Genomic DNA, 14,853 nt, shown 5'->3' with positions numbered 1-14,853 from the left:
TCTCCTTTGCCTCTTTCAAGACCCATCTCAAGACCCTCCTCTACGACCGTACCTTCAGTCACCCTCATACCCCTACCCTCCCTGCCCTCCAGATCCCAACCACCAGCTCTGGTGTGGATCTCTGACTGTACAGCACCTTTGGATGTCCTTCTGACATGAAAGATATTATACAATTGTAATTTGTTCTTGCTGTTGGTCACAGATACCCGTCACTAACTGACTTGTCTCCCAAAAGAAGGGATTATTACCTCCTACAAGATTCACTTTTCCAGGGTAATATCCCCTCAAAAAATAATAAAAAATAAGGAATAATAAAGAAATGGTGACTTGGTTCACGACTCTTTGTGGGACACTGCCAAGAAGATTCAATGAGGCATGAATCAAATGCAAGGAACATTATGATGAATAAGCCCTCGTATCATTCTGGTGAATCTGCTCTGCACCCCCTCCAGAGCGAATATATCCTTCCTGAGTTCCGGTGCCCAAAAACTGAATGGACGATTCAGATGGGGTCTGACCAAGGCTCAATACAGCTGAAGAATCATTTCCTCTGCTTTATATTCCAGCCCCTTGAGATAAAGACCAACATCCCATTGGTCTCTTTGTACCTGTGAGCTTGTTTTTAGTGATTTGTGTACATGGACACCCAAATCCCTTTGCTCCTCCAGTTCTTAGTTTTCACCATTGAGAAAATATTCTGCTTTTGGATCCACAGTGGATGAACTCACACTTCCCCACATTGCATTCCATCTGCCACAGTCCCCTTTATCGCCAGCCAGGCCATGTCCTGATGGTTATTGGTCAGGGTTGGTGACGAGGCGATTCACCAGATGTAGTTGACCGTTGCCGCAGGTCAACTACACGTGTGTTTCCGGCTTAGCGGGGCTCCGGGCACAGCCTAAGGCACTTACATACAAAGGTGGCCATACAAAGGTGATCAGGGCGAGGTTATGGTCGGCTTTTCCATCCTCTTCCGGGGTTTTAAGCGCTGTGTCCCTGCTGACATGATCCACTCGGCCCCTCAGATCAGGTGGGATGGTGGGTTTTTGAGAAGGAGGGAAGGTGACGACAGACAACAACAACAAATGACATTTGTACAGCACCATTCACGTGAGGAGGACGTCCCATTGTACTGGACAGTCAGGGATTTGGACCCGAACTGGAGGTTGGGATCGGGAGGGTTGGAGGGCAGGGAGGGTAGGGGGAGGAGGGTGACCGAAGGTGCATTCGAAGAGGAGGGTTTTGAGACGGTCCTTGAGGAAGGAAAGGGAGGGGCCGAGGCAGAGGGACTGTGTGATGGTACCAAAGGGAGATGACTGAGGGGCTGAAGGAGGTGGGACTGTACTATGGACAGCGAGAGGGTAACTGTATGTCCTGACAGGTGAGGCTGGTTGAATACTCTGAGCCCCTGAGGTGGCAGGCGATGGGGAAGCAGGGGCTGCTGGTCACACGGCCCACATTCAACCTGAACCAGTTACCGTGTCAGTGGGGCTGGGCTCTGAGACTCCACAACATCGCCTGAGCCCAGCCTGGGTTAGCGCCTCCTCAGCCTGTCATCACCAGCCTGTGCGAGAGTGCGTGTGATCACAGGCTTGTGTGACTGTAAGTGTGTGTGTGTGTGATTACAGGCGTGTGTGAATGTGATCTCAGGTATGTGTGAGTGATTACAGGCGTGTGCGAGTGATTACAGGCGAGTGCAAGTGTGATCGCAGGCGTGTGTGTGTGTGTGTGTGTGGGATGATAACAGGATGGAGCTGATGGATGGCAGTGGGGACTGATGAGCTGAGTGTGAGCCTCGGAGTGTCAGCCGCAACAACAACAACTCACATTTCACGACTGGAGGACATCTCGAAGCACATCACACGGTGCTGTTGTTGGACACACAGGAGAGGGAAGCTTTTGGGTTCCAACAACTATGAATTCTTCAAATTTACTTCCGAGCTCCAGGTCACACAGAACCTCAGCAGCTGCTCCGTTCTCTCCGCACGTCCCCGCTCTCCCACCTTAGTAACGTTAGGATGTCACAAGGCAGTGGGACAAGAAGACATGGGTTTAGAGTTACAAAGGAGCAATTTCATTCCAGACAGCTCAGGTCCAGAGTTGTCTGGTTCCTCCAAGCAATTGCACTTACTGTATGTCATGTCTCAAATTACTGATATTCTGCATCCCACAAATATTATTTTCTAAACAAAAACAAGATCTAATTTGTATTTGAATGAATGTGATTCAGATGTTTGATACGGCGAAGGGATGAATCTTAACTGCAACACAATGCAACACGATTTACATTTCTGTCAGGAGGATGTCTGAGAGCGATTAAGATTGTTCCCTGAAAGTCCCGTCAAATGTAATTTTTTTTAACTGTTGATTAATACTTCTTTAGAACTAAAGGTCTTCGAATGCGAATCATTTGAGAACATTGTGGCCATTGTCTGGATATGAACAACAAAAACAACAACAAGAATCCATTTATAGAGCGCCTTTCACGTTGGGAGGACGTCCCAAAGCACTGTACAGTTGGGTCAGGACCTGAGCAGGTGGGAAATGGTCAGGGTGAGGGTATGGAAGGGAGGGGGTGATGAGGGGGGAAATGGTCAGGGTGAGGGGAGGGAAGGGAGCGGGCGATGAGGGTGTAGAGATTTGAGAGGGGAGCTGAAGGCACCGTCAAAAGTGTGTTTAGGTTCAAACCCAACATCAGGACTTGGAATCATATGGTCTAAGCTGACGCTCCAATGCAGTGCTGGGGGTGTGTGGCATTGGTCAGAGATGCCGTCCTTCAGATGAGACGTCAAATCAACGTCCCGTCTGCCTGTTCAGGTGAATATTATCGATCCCATGGCACAATTTGAACAGAGGAGGGACTTTTTCTCTCCCATTGTCTTGGCCAACAATCCCACAAATAAAATTGATCAGTCATTCTGTGGCTGTTTGTGGGAATCTGCTGTGCGCAATTGGCTGTCGTGTTTCACCCACAATATATAGTCACAACACTTTACAGTATATTCTGTGAAGCGCTTTGACATGTCTCGATGATGTGATAAGCCGCTATATCAAATGCAAAGGTTATTATTCTTGTGATGAAAGAGCCGGCAGACCCGGGTTCTGTTCTGAAGAGGGTAAAAGGTGATCTGATTGAAGTGTCGAAAACAACGGAGAAACCTCTGACTGAGACGGATCTGCAGAATATTACACCACAACTGGGGTGGGGGAGGGAGGGGAGGGGGGAAGTGGCAGAACAATGTGAGCCCCCAATAAACAAAGCAACGGATCCAAATCAGATCAGTGCAGACTCCAGAACTCGAACTCAAATAATAGTAATCCTTGCTTATGACCAATTTATTATTGTTTTGTTTTTTTGGAGGGATTATTATTAGGCTCTGTGTGGAGTAAGGAAACTTGCCCAAGGTTTCGCCCTCTGCCTGGAATTGAACTCAGGTCTCTCACTTGCAAAGCGAGTGCTCTAACCACTGAGCTACAGGACTCCACTTGATAGGTACATAGACAGTGATATTAGGGGTTCTGGAGAGAGAGAGGGAGGGAGATGGCTTTGAGTGGCGGATTGCAACTGGAAAGTGTGGGCTCAGGCTCTCTGGGCCGAATGGCCTCCTTCTGTTCCTATGTTAATAATCATATATAGTGAATAATAATGGCTGTGTTTGTTAGAGCGCCTTATCATGTCGTTGAGACGTCTTAAAGTGTTTCATAGAATATACTGTTAAGTGGATTGACTGTGTATTTTGTGAGCGAAACCTGGCAGTCAATTTCTTGCTCACTCACTGACTCACTGACTGACTGACTTACTCTCACACACACACTCACTCATTCACACACACAAACACCCACTCATTCACTCACACACACGCGCACATTCACCCACTCACTCTCAGAAGATTTCATTCACAAAGTGTGAGGATCGGGTGCCTGGTCTGGGGGTGACCCACTCTGCAGTCGTGGGATACTGGTTGTGATCTTGAGACGAGTTGTGCTTTTAATAATAATAATAAACAAAGAGCCTTCTTCCCAACCTCAGGCAAGGATTGGGTCACGTTAAGATTTAGTCTCACTCTCACAAACACACTCACTCACTCACTCACTCACTCACACACACACACAACAACAACAACAACAAGATTGCATCGATAGAGCGCCTGTCACGTCGGGAGGTCGTCCCAAATCGCTTTTTTTTTAAAAAATTTAAAATTTGCTCAGTGGGGTGTCTGACACATACGGAAACCCATCACTGTGCTTAAGAGTTTTCTAAACCACGGTGAGAATTCCATGACTCCCACCTACACATGGAAATCCCGGAGATATATTGTGGGAATGGAATGCACACTCTCTCTCCCCAGAAGGAGATATCCCACGTCCCTAATTCCAGAAAGTATCAGGCGCAGGTTTGGCAGGAACCAAGGCTTGGGGACCCCAGAGTGTGCGTTGGGGTAACTGTTGGATTCCAATCAGCGAAAACCACATCGCTTGCCTTTGATATTGTAGGCTTTCCCGCTGCTTGTCCAGTCAGGACCAACCATCCCAATAGTGCTTGGGCTTGCAGGATTAGCAGGAGCTGAGTGGGATGATATTTTTAAGCATGGTGATGGTTTTCCGTATGTGTCAGATACCTGGCTAAAGTCCCCAAAGAGAAAAAGAAATGTCCTTGGGTCTTCATTGCTCCCATTAGCCCCTGTGGCCAGTTACTGCTCCCATGACTTCCTGTCCTTGGTTTTCCATGGACCATAGTTGCTCCCTCGATCCCATCCCCACCTCTCTCCTCATCTCCCAGCTCCACGTTCTGGCCCCTCTCCTGTCCGACGTCTCCTCCAGCCCCCGCACTGTCATGTCTGGCATCCCCCAGGGCTCTGTCTTTGGCCCTCTCCTCTGTAATATCTACATGCTCCCCCTTGGTGATATCATCCGCTTAAAACGGGGTCAACTTCCATATGCAAATTTAAAACAGTTGAATGTGAACAAGACTGAGGCCCTCTCGATTGGCTCATGTCAGCGCCTCTGCACCTTAGGCTCTGTCAGCATCAACCTCCATGGTTGCACACTTCAACTCACCAAGCCGGTCAGGAACCTCGGTGTCTTGTTCAACACTCAACTATCTATTCTTCCCCACATCCAAGCCACGACCCGCTCTGCCTTCCCTCAACTCTGTAACATCGCCCGACTCCACCACTACCTCACCCCTCAGGACTCTGAATCGCTTGTTCATGCCTTCATTACCTCCAGGCTCGACTACGCAAACATCCTGCTTGTCAGCCTTCCCAACTCCTCCCTCCACAGGCTGCAGATAATCCAGAACTCTACAGCCTGTGTGCTTTCCCGCAAGAAACTCCGTGACACCATCTACTCCATTCTCGCCCGACTCCATTGGCGCCCTATCCTTCAGAGGATCCAGTTCAAGATCCTAGTCCTCACCTACAAAGCCCTCCATGGCCTCACCCCACCCTACCTCTGTGACCCCCTAACCCTCTACCAACACGCCATCACTGATATTGCAACAAACCCCAGAACTTCATTCAAGCATCAGCTTTGACTATGTGTTTCCATGTCCCGATGTGGGACTGGAACCCACAACCTTCTGACTCAGAGGTGCCATCGTTACTACTGCGCCAGTGAATTGAGGATTTTGTTTAAGACGGTGCAGAATTTTGATCGCGCTGTAAATGTCCGGTGAATCTGGAGCTACACGACTGCGCAATACACAGTGACGGCCTGGAGTGCTGGATGGGCAGTGTAGATGGAGCTTTACTCCTCAACAACATTTACACAGCGCTCCTCATGTAGGATTGCGTCCCAGAGCGCTTGACAGTGGCAGAGCACGATGCCGAGCCGGGGGGAGGGAGAGGTGACCGTAGGCACAGTCAAAGAGGAAGGTCTTCAGGGAGGACCTGAAGATGGGGAAGGAGGGACAAGCCGGAGGGATAGAGGAAGAGTGGTCCAGAGTTTCGGGGCACAGTGGATGGTGGGACGGAAAGAACAATGGACATGAAAGGCACTCTATCAATGCAATCATGTTGTTGTTGTTGCTGACAAGCAGGAGCCAGTCGAGCGGAGGCGCAGGGCTGTAGGTTAGTGGTAAGCAGTTCGGTGGTGCCAAGTCATGAAGAGATTTGAAAATGAGTGCAAGGATCTTGAACTTGATGCTTTCAGCGATAGGGAACCAGTGGAGCCTGGCGAGACATGGTGTGTGGTGTGATGCTCACCCATGTCTGTATCTAACCTGTCCGATAGCTGATCTGGGAGAGCTGTAATAATAATAATAATCTTTGCATTTGATATTGCGTCTGATCACGTTATTGAGACGTCTCAAATTGCTTCACAAGTCATACTTTAAAGATCATTGACTGTGCATTGTTTGGGCCAAATGTGGCAGCCGATTGCAAACAGCAGTGTCCAACAAACACTCATGGATTCAGTGACCTCTCTCTCTCAGAAACACGAAGACCAGACTGATCATGAGATGAATGATATTTATTTATTGCCTCCGCCCTGTCGTTCAGGGAGTGGGTTACAAGCTATAGGAGGCTGGTGGCTGAGATGTTGACAATCTCATCCTTTCTCCTGCGCTGGTGACAGACAGCGCTCCATTCCACCACCTCACCTTTTCCTTCTTTGTATGCAGCAAATGCCCCCAACACCAAAATATCTCCAACATGTCTCTGTGTTGCCAGACACTAATCCGCATACACTCCTCCACGATATTCACAAACCCGGGACGTCGATCTCATCGAACCTCTATGTGCACCTCACCCTGCACAGTTATAGTCAGTTATACAGCGCCGTTCAAACCACACTGACGTCTCAGAGCTTCACAACGGCTCACACTCACACAGGGTCACTCACACCGCACGGATGATGCGTGGGGAGCGAGTTGGGCGGCAAGTGCAGCGCTGGAGGTGGTTGAGGAGAGAGACGAACATTGGGGTTTACTCACATTGAGTACTTTTACTCACATCAATAATCCCTCCAAAAACAAAAACAAAAATTAATTGGTCATTTTCAATCTACGACTGTTTGTGGGAAATTGCTGTGCGCAATTGGCTGCCGCGTTCGCCCACAAATATGCAATCAATTCACTTTACAGTATATTCTGTGAAGTGCTTGGGGACGTCCTCCAGATGTGAAAAGCGTTATATCAACTGCAAGGATTATTATTATTATTATTATTGACTGGTGACTCCCTGAGCCAGGAACAGCACAGAGAGAGCGAGCACTAAGCAGTACATGGTTTCTGGAAGTCTGGACGCCTTGTAAAGACAGCGGGAGACACGTTGGTCAGAGACTGTATGAAGTTGTCTGAATATGAGAGGTATTTATCCCCTTCACATACTGAGGGCAGCGGTGACATATGCAAAGCACTCCGACTGCTTTCATTGCCAATGTGAGGGGTGTTTCACACTCCGATAGCAAAATAATGAGTCATTTGTGATGATGGAGAGATACAAGAGAAGTTGCTCCATCCTGTGTTCTGGGCAAAAGAGCAATTCAATTGCGGCTGTTTGAAGGGACGTTGTTGTGCTCCAATTGCCTGCCATGTTGGCCCACAAAACACACAGTCACTACACTTTATAGTGAAGAATTATTAGGGGATTCCATTGGATGCACAAGGAGAAATTATTTGAACTGGCGGGCTGGTTGGTAACCCGAGGACAATGATTTGAAATAGTTGTTAATGAAACAGTGAATGTGAACTTGAATACGTTGTTGAGATCTGGAATGCATTGCCTGAAAGGTGGTGGAAACCGGTTCGATAACAACTTTTAAAAGGCAAATAGATATTTATTTGGGGAGAACAAGTTTGCAGGGCTATGGGGAGAGATGGGGGAGTGGGTTTGAATTGAATAGATCTTTTCAAAGAGGCTGCACAGACACGAGGTGCCGATTGGCCTCCTTCTTTGCTGTATAATCCTATAATTCTGTGATATAGTGAAAATGTTGCTGTCTGAGACGGTGCTGATCTAATTGTGATTAGCACTTATGATAACAATTGATCCCAACATATTACCTTTTCAGTGATAAATTTGTGCCACATGGTTTTTAGATTTGGGTCCATACTTTCCACTCTTCCCGATGATTGAGGATGGTGCAATATGGAATTCCTGTGTAATTCCAAGCAACTGTGTTGCACATCCCATCACCTTTCTTATGAAGTGAGACCCTTGATCCCAATCAATACCTGATGGAAGCCCCATCAAGTGACAATGTAATTCGCTAAAATGTTTACAGTAGCTTGGGCAGTATTATAAGGAATTGGAAGTGCTTCAACTCATTTTGTGAACGTATGTATTACCACTAATACATAACGGTTTTTACGAGGTGTAGGAGGAAATGGACCAATAAAATCAATTTGCAACAATGCTCCTATACTCTCTATTGGTCTATTATGTTTCAACAATGATTTTTTAAAATTTAATAGCATCTGCACAGAACAACTCAATTATACAGCGTCAACTCACACCGCACGGATGATGCGTGGGGAGCGAGTCGGGCGGGGAGTGCAGGGCTGGAGGGCGTTGGTGAGGAGGAGAGAGACAAACATTGGGATTTACTCACGTTGACTGGTGACTCCCTGAGCCATGAACAGCACAGAGAGAGCGAGCACTAAGCAGTACATGGTCTCTGGAAGTCTGGAAGCCTTGCCAAGATAGCAGGAGACACGTTGGTCAGAGACTGTATGAAGTTGTCTGAGTATGGCAGGTATCTATCCCCTTCACATACTGAGGGCAGCGGTTACATATGCAAAGCACTCCGACTGCTTTCATTGCCAATGTGAGGGGTGTTTCACACTCGGTTACAAAATAATGAGTCATTTGTGATGATGGAGAGACACAGGTGAATGTGCTCCATCCTGTGTTCTGGGCAACAGACAAATTCTCTTGCAGCTGTTTGAGGGGATGTTGTTGGGCTCAAATTGGCTGCCACGTTGTCCCACAAAACACACAGTCACTACACTTTACAGTGAAGAATTATGAGGGGATTGATCGGATGGACAAGGAGAAACTATTTGAACTGGATGGGCTGGTTGTTAACTCGAGGACACTGATTTAAAATAGCTGTTAAAAGAAACAGATGTGAGGTAATCGGCAACACATTGTTGGGATCTGGAATGCATTGCATGAAAGGGGATGGAAGCCGATTCATTAGCAGCTTTTAAGAGAGAAGTAGTTAATTATTTGGGGAGGACAAGATTGCAGAGCTATGGGGAGAGAGTGGGGGAGTGGGATTGAATTGGATTGTTCTTTTCAAAGAGTTGGCACAGACACGAGGGACCGATTGGCCTCATTCTGTGCTGTATAATCCTATAATTCTATGATATGGCGGAAAAGTTGCTGTCTGAGAAGGTGTTGATCTAATTGTGATCAGCACTGATGGTAATTAGTGCTAATTAATCTGAAATGCTGTACTCTGTCCAGCGCCTTGGGACATCCTCCCGACGTGAAATGCACTGTACAAATGTAATCTTGTCGTTGTTGGGAACAATTGATCCCAATATTTTACCTTTTCAGTGATAAATTTTTGCTACATAGTTTTTAGATTTGGGTTCATACTTTCCACTATTCTCGATGATTGAGGATGGTACAATATGGAATTCCGGTGTAATTCCAGCAACTGTGCAACACATACCATTACCTTTCTTGTAAAGTGAGACTCTTGATCCCAATCAACAACAACAACAAGATTGCATTTTTGGAGTGCCTTTCGCGTCTGGAGGACGTGCCAAGTCGTGGACATTTGGGTCAGGACCCGAGCAGGGGGTTACTGGTCAGGGTGAGGGCAGGGAAGGGAGGGAGTGAGGAGGGGGTAGAGAGTCGAGAGGGGAGCTGAAGGCACGGTTGAAGAGAAAGGTCTTGAGACCGGCCTTGAAGAAGGAAAGGGAGGAAGCGGCGAAGGCACTGGGGGATGGAATTCCAGAGCCTCGGGGCTGAGAGGCTGAAAGCCCGGCCACCGATGGTAGGGCAGTTAGGGCGGGGGATGTGGAGCAGACTGGAGCCAGAGGAACGGAGGGTACGTCAGGTATGTAAGGGGATAGTAGGTCGGAGAGGTGGGAGGGAGCAAGGCCGTGAATGGCCTTGTAGGTGAGGATAAGGATTTTGAATTCGATCCTCTAAGGGATGGGGAGCCAGTGGAGGCGAGCGAGGGTGGGAGTGATGTGGTCGCGCAGCCTGGTGCGGGATAGTGCATGAGCTGCAGAGTTCGGAATGACCTGCAGCTTGTGGAGGGAGGTGCCGGGAAGGCCGATGAGGAGAGAGTTTCCGTAGTTCAGCCTTTAGGTGACAAAGGTGTGGACCAGAGTTTCAGCAGCGTGAGGGGTGATACCTATCAATACCTGTTTGAAGGTAATAATCAATACCTGTTTGAAGCCCAATCAAGTGACTATATGATTCCATAAAATGTTTACAGTCGCTTGTGCCGTATTATGAGGTATTGGAAATACTTCAGCTCATTTTGTGTATGTATCAGTTACCACTAATACGTAACGGTTTTTACGAGGAGTTGAAAGAAGTGGATCAATAAAATCAATGTACAATAATGTCAATGGACCCTCCACTGGTCTGGTATGTTCCAACGAAGCTTTTTTGAAAATTTAAGTCAGGCACAGTTAATTTGTGCACCAATTAGGCAATTAGCACAATATTGTTTTACATTTTCTGCACAATTAGACCACCAGGATACTTGTTGTAGTCGTTGTAACACAGTAGACCTGGATTGATGTCCAGAAGTGGGAGCATCATGTACTTGTTGTAAAATATTATTCGGACACCTTGTCGGAACCACCCAAAAATCTTTGTAAAGCAGCAAACCTTGTTTGACACTTCAATCTGATCCATGGTTTGAATAGTGATTATTCACAGAAACTTTAGAATTTAATGTTTCGATAGTTTGTATTATTTCCACATCAGTGTCATGGGCACATTTTTAAATCTACAGGTTTATCCCCAGAGATTACTGTGGCCACTTGTTCCAAAGATGGCTAAAATATGGCTGGATCCCATTTTGTGACACTGTGTGGCCACTTTTGTGGCCAAATCTTCTGCGATGTTATTAGGTTTTCCGTTCGTCAACACAAAGTGGTGCAAACGGGAATGACATTTAACGTCTCATCACTCCAACAATGTGGTGCTCTCCCCCCAGCAATGCACTGGAGCGTCACCTTAGACTACATGGGTTCCAAGACCCTCAGACACGCACTCAGTGAGAGCAGAGATGGTAACAGCAGCCCGAGAGAACTACCATGGCCCAGACACTGGGTATCAGTCTGGCTCCGTCACTGTGTCAGCTCAGCCCAGTCACCGTGTGTCAGTGTCGCTGAGTCACCGTGTGTCAGTGTCGCTGAGTCACCGTGTGTCAGTGTCGCTGAGTCACTGTGTGTCAGTGTCGCTCAGTCACTGTGTGTCAGTGTCGCTGAGTCACTGTGTGTCAGTGTCGCTCAGTCACTGTGTGTCAGTGTCGCTCAGTCACTGTGTGTCAGTGTCGCTCAGTCACCGTGTGTCAGTGTCGCTCAGTCACTGTGTGTCAGTGTCGCTGAGTCACTGTGTGTCAGTGTCGCTCAGTCACTGTGTGTCAGTGTCGCTCAGTCACTGTGTGTCAGTGTCGCTCAGTCACCGTGTGTCAGTGTCGCTCAGTCACCGTGTGTCAGTGTCGCTGAGTCACCGTGTGTCAGTGTCGCTCAGTCACCGTGTGTCAGTGTTGCTCAGTCACCGTGTGTCAGTGTCGCTCAGTCACCGTGTGTCAGTGTCGCTCAGTCACTGTGTGTCAGTGTGGCTCAGTCACTGTGTGTCAGTGTCGTCCAGTCACTGTGTGTCAGTGTCGTCCAGTCACTGTGTGTCAGTCATGAACTGACAGATTGGAATATGGTTTAACATCTCATCCAAAGCACAGCGCCTCCGACAGTTTATTCCCAACTCCCAGAACTGCATTGGAGCATCGGCTTAGACTGTGTGTTTCCAAGACCCAAAGTGGGAATGAAACCCACAACCTTCTTACTCAGAGGCGAGAGCGCTACCACTGCCTCAGTGAATGGAGGATTTTGTTCAGGACGGTGTAGAATTTTGATCATCGTGTAAAAGTCAGATGGTATTTGGAGTTGGGTTTCTATATATGAATTGCAGGAGAACGATTTCCAAATTCACACATAAATACAGAGTATTTTACCAATCTTTGCTGCCCCTTAAACTTCAAGGTGATGGTCTTAAGCCTCAGATTATGAGAATTTCAGGCCCTCAGGAGAGCAAAGATGTTTTGATCTTCTATCAGTTTAATCGCGGGGAGATTCACTACATACACAGGGACTGTCTGGGAGTGCTGGATGGGCAGTGCAGAGGGAGCTTTACTCCACCCTCACGCACAGCGCTCCTCAGTACGTTAGCTTCCCAGAGCGCTTGACAGTGGCAGAGCACGATGCCGAGCCAGCGGAGAGGGGAAGTTGACCATTGGCACGGTCAAAGTGGAAGTTCTTCAGGTGCGACCTGAAGACGGGGAAGGAGTGGATAAGCCGGAGAGGTAGAGGAACAGTGTTCCAGAGTTTCGGGGAGTGGTGGTTGAAAGCGCGGCCACCAATGGAGGAACTATGGACAATTAGGTGTCAGTCAAGCGGAGGCAGCGGGTTGTAGGATGGACGGTAAGCAGGTCGGAGACGTAGCGTGGTTCAGGGCATGAAGGGATTGGAAAACGAGCGTGAGGATCTTAAAATCAATGCTTTTGGCCGTAGGAAACCAGTGGAGCCCGACTAGACCTGGTGTGTGGTGTGATGCTCAGCCGTGTCTGTATCTACCCCGTGCTGTAGCTGACCTGGGAGAGCTGTAATAATAATAATAATATTCCTTGTGTTTGATATAGCGCCTTATCCTGTTGTTGAGACGTCTGAAATTGCTTCACAATATAAACTGTAAAAACGATTGACTGTGCATTGTTTTGGCAAAATTTGGCAGTTGATTGCATCCCACAAACAGTCATGGATTCAGCGACCACTCTCTCTCTCACACACTCTCTCTTTCACTTTCTCTCTCTCTCTCTCTCACTCTCTCTCCCAGAAACACAAAGACCAGACTGATCATGAGATGAATGATATTTATTTATTGCCCTCCGCCCTGTTGTTCAGGGAGTGGGTTACAAGCTACAGGAGGCCGGTGGCTGAGACATTGACAATCCCATCCTTTCTCCTGCGCTGGTGACAGACAGCGATCCATTCCGCTGCCTCAGCTTTGACGTCTTAATATGCAGCAAATGCCCCCAACATCAGAGCAAAGTCCAATACGTCTCTGTGTTGTCAGACACGAATCCGCACAAACTCCTCCACGGGAATCACAATCCCTGAACGACATCCATATCGGACTTCTACCTGTACAGTTACACTCAGTTACACAGCGCCGCTCACACCACACGGACGTCTCAGAGCTTCACAACAGCTCACACTCACACAGCGTCACTCACACCGCGCGGATGATGTGTGGGGAGCGAGTCGGGCGGGGAGTGCAGGGCTGGAGGGGGTCGGTGAGGAGGAGAGAGACGAACATTGGGGTTTACTCACGTTGACTGGTGACTCCCTGAGCCATGAACAGCACAGAGAGAGCGAGCACTAAGCAGTACATGGTCTCTGGAAGTCTGGAAGCCTTGTAAAGACCGCAGAGACACGTTGGTCAGAGACTGTATGAAGTTGTCTGAATATGAGAGGTATTTATCCCCTTCACATACTGAGGGCAGCGGTGACATATGCAAAGCACTCCGACTGCTTTCATTGCCAATGTGAGGGGTGTTTCACACTCCGATAGCAAAATAATGAGTCATTTAAGGAATGAAAAGTTTGTTGCTTTTTGATTATCATCATTACGAAAGCATATTCTGCGACGCAACTCACAACCGATTTCCATCATATGTTATGATATTGATCATAAATCTCAATATATAAACATTGCAAATATGAGATATTATTTAACACATTAATTGCAGAATCCTACAGTAGGGTTTAGGAGGTCACAGGTGTAGTTCGGGACAAAACCGTGGAGGCATTTGAAGGGGAGGATGAGGATCTTGAACTCTACCCTCGGGGGGATGGGGAGCCAGTGGAGCCCGGCGAGGATGGGGGTGATGGGGTCACAGAGCTTAGTGCAGGAGAGGACACGAGCTGCAGAGTCAACAACAACAACAACTTGGATTTATATAGCCCCCTCCATGCCAGACGGCGTCTCAGAGCGCTTTACATGAACGGATCCCGGGGCCGAGCCAGGGGGATGGGGAGGAATTTGATCAAACCGAAGTCGAAAAGAAAGCTCTTCAGCCGAGATTTGAAAATAGGAAAAGAGGGGACGAGGTGAAGGGATTGAGGAAGGGAGTTCCAGAGCCTCAGGACGTAGTGGCTGAAGGCACCGCCACCGAGGGTGGAGCGGAGTACTCGGGGGACTCGGAAGTAGCGGGATGCAGAGGAGTGGACGGATTTGAAGACAAAGGTAAGGATCTTGAAGTTGTTCCTCTCTGGGAAAGGCAGCCAACGCAGTCTGGCAAGGACTGGGGTGATCGTGGGGCGTAGTTTGGTACGGGTGAGAATGCAGGTGGCAGAGTTTTGTATAATCTATATTTTATGGATGGTAGTGTTTTAGGATTTTATGGAGAGGAGACCGGCGATGAGCGTGTTTGAGTAGTCCAGCCGAGAGGTGACAAAGGCATGGTCCAGGGTTCCAGCATCTTTCGGAGAGAGGTATTGGTGGAGACGGACGATGTGTTGGAGGTGGAAGAAAGCAGTGCTGGTGCAGTACCGGATGTGGGGGAGTAAGGATAATTTGGGGTTGTCTCCGGGTTCAGAGAGTGTTAGGGAGAGGTCGGAAAGGTGGATGACGTGAGAACTGTGAGACTTTA

At 48.0% G+C, this 14,853-nt stretch overlaps 1 long non-coding RNA gene across 1 annotated transcript; it reads right to left on the bottom strand.

Annotated features, from left to right (window-relative positions):
* Positions 1 to 13,057: 13,057 nt before the first annotated feature.
* On the bottom strand, positions 13,058 to 13,754 carry LOC121852697. Its single transcript, XR_006086212.1, has 2 exons — positions 13,532 to 13,754; positions 13,058 to 13,342 (listed from the first exon to the last, which is right to left on the bottom strand). It is a non-coding gene; the product is annotated as an uncharacterized LOC121852697 (long non-coding RNA).
* Positions 13,755 to 14,853: the final 1,099 nt, after the last annotated feature.

The sequence above is a fragment of the Callorhinchus milii genome, unplaced genomic scaffold (assembly GCF_018977255.1).
Source record: "Callorhinchus milii isolate IMCB2004 unplaced genomic scaffold, IMCB_Cmil_1.0 Scaffold1066, whole genome shotgun sequence".
In the NCBI taxonomy this organism is placed as follows: domain Eukaryota; kingdom Metazoa; phylum Chordata; class Chondrichthyes; order Chimaeriformes; family Callorhinchidae; genus Callorhinchus; species Callorhinchus milii.
The sequence above is the reverse complement of the archived record's forward strand: the minus strand, read 5'-3'. Positions and strand labels throughout refer to the sequence as shown.